Source organism: Sinocyclocheilus anshuiensis, unplaced genomic scaffold, assembly GCF_001515605.1.
Source record: "Sinocyclocheilus anshuiensis isolate Anshui unplaced genomic scaffold, SAMN03320099.WGS_v1.1 scaffold163, whole genome shotgun sequence".
NCBI classification, from domain to species: Eukaryota; Metazoa; Chordata; class Actinopteri; order Cypriniformes; family Cyprinidae; genus Sinocyclocheilus; species Sinocyclocheilus anshuiensis.
The window spans coordinates 1,913,304-1,915,766 of NW_015548223.1; the positions used below are offsets into that span (position 1 = coordinate 1,913,304).

The 2,463-nt window shown below is 33.8% G+C and overlaps 1 long non-coding RNA gene across 1 annotated transcript in view; it reads right to left on the reverse strand.

The window, feature by feature from the left end:
• Positions 1-1,316, reverse strand: part of LOC107654334 (uncharacterized) — a 3,452-nt gene extending 2,136 nt beyond the window's left edge. The window contains exon 1 of the long non-coding RNA XR_001630322.1: positions 1,148-1,316. This is a non-coding gene — a long non-coding RNA (uncharacterized LOC107654334). The remainder of the gene's footprint in view (positions 1-1,147) is intronic.
• Positions 1,317-2,463: the final 1,147 nt, after the last annotated feature.

The window sequence follows — 2,463 nt, forward strand, 5'->3', positions numbered from 1 at the left end:
AGTTGATGAATTACAGTTTAAGTCACTTCCTTGTTGGCTTCACGAGACAGCGGGAGGTTGCCGCTTGGTCATACCGTACTGAGCCGTGCCGAGCCAAGTCGTACCACGCACTGGAAAAGCGCCATAAGTGTACACTGTTACAAACTATTTCAATTTCAAATAAACGCTGTTCTTTTGAACTTTCTATTAATCAAAAAATCCTGATTAAAAAATGATCACGGTTTCCACAAAAATATGAAGCAGCACAACTGTTTTCAACATTGGTAATAATAATAAATGTTTCTTGAGTCTTGAGCAGCAAATCAGCATATTAGAATGATAGAAGGATCATGTGACACTGAAGACTGGAGTAATGATGCTGAAAAACCAGCTTTGCATCACAGGAATAAATTATATTTTAAAAATGTACTCAAATAACAATATTTCACAATATATCTGCATTTTTAATCAAATAAATGCAGCCATGGTAAAAAGACTTCAAAAAAAAAAAAAACGTATCAACTCCAAACTTTTGAACAGAGCATATACACTTGCAGCAGATCACATTATCCGTATGTCAATCATTGCATTTTCACTTCTATATTTCATTCACATGCAGAGGATGCAGAGGACAATTTTGGGGATTCATTCATGCATTTAAATGCATAAGCACTCCTAATCACAAACAAATAAAAACAGATTGCTGTCACTTATGGATGGCAAATGTGTAATATATGAGCACTATATGTGTGGCAGTGTATTTAAATTCCAAGTGCTGTCAGTTGTGTGACTTTTAATGCAAATAGGCCTCATGATGGCATAGAAAAGGCATGTTTAAAGGCTCTTTCCCAGTCAACATCAATCATATTTTGCATTAAAATCAGTGGTACAGCCATAGACTCGCAGTAAAACATGACTTCAATTGGGCTGTATGGGCCATACGTCCACAGAACCATACACTTTTATTTATGCAGATTACCTTTAATTCTGTAATATATTGAAATGCACAAAAGGCAATATATGCAGACTATTTATACATAGATAAACCTCATTGACACATTTGTTGAATATTGAGCGCACATGCTTCCTGTGCAGTCTTAAAGCAAATGATTCGCAATGATATTAAAATTATAATAGAAGATATGATGAAATATGACATAAGTCTCACCCCAGACCCAGCGTCAGAGCGTGTGAGGCGAGCAGAGAGGGCAGGAGGATGAGGAGCACGTCTGAGGAAAACAAACCCCTCTTCATCACCTCAGTCTTCCTCACGCTCAGAGAGCCGGACTGCTTTGGGTGATGAAACACAAACTCCCTAGTGACAGAAAGAGGGAGATATCAGGGTCATTCAGCAATAGAATCTATAGATATTTCTCTATATATGCATTTGGAACATGCAACATGTGAGACTGTAAATATATTCAATCCAGTCAAAGATTATTTGTACATTGCATTTCTCAATACATATTGTTTTAAAGCAGCTTTACAAAATGCTTGTTTTATAGACACACAATGGAACATAAATGACTATTGAAACAGAAGTCAATGCAGCCTATTTAGCATGGTTTTTAATACTAAATTTCTGATTATACAATATTATGAGCATAATTTCAGAGAAGCTGAATTGAAAACGCACAAATCTGTAAATGTCTCAGTATTTCTATTTTGCTTTAATGACAGCAGGAAATGGAGCAACATGAAGAAAACCTGATGATCATGTTCTCCAGCATGATTTGAGAAGAACAAACTGTCTGACTGTCACATGATCAATGTCACAAATGTACTATTTGATTAGTCACATAGAACTTAGTTCTTGCACAACTTATTTCTTAAAACATTTCTTATATCATTTTACATCAACATTCCTTTGCTTTAAAATAAAACAAAAAATTATCATGTTTAAAAATGCTTGCTTTCTTTCACAGATTTTCATTTGTCCTTTCATATACACTACCGGTCAAAAGTTTGGGATCAGAACGATTTTTAATGTTTTTTAAAGGAGTTTCTTATGATCAAGGCTCCATTTATTTGATCAAAAATGTAATATTGCGAAATATTATTATGATGTAAAATAACATTTTTCTATTTTAATATACATTAAAATGTAATTTATTCCTGTGATCAAAGCTGAATTTCCATCAGCCATAGAAATTCAGCTTTGCATCACAGAAATAAATTATACTTTAAAGGATAATAAAATAGAAACCATTATTTTATATTGTAATAACATTTTGCAAGATTAGTCAATTGTCTTCTCGAGAATGCTCTTATTAAGAACCAAAACGCAAACTCTGTACAGTTTTTTACTTTCACGTGAAAGAAAATCCAAAGAAAGAGATTCATATTGTTTTACAAATAGACTTGTCATCATCAAAATTAGGTTGAACAAAAAAACATGGAAAAGGATCATTGCACTCGGGGGTGCTAACGCCCATAAAAAAACTCTCTAACAGGCTTACTTCCTCGGCAGTTAAACAAAGTTTT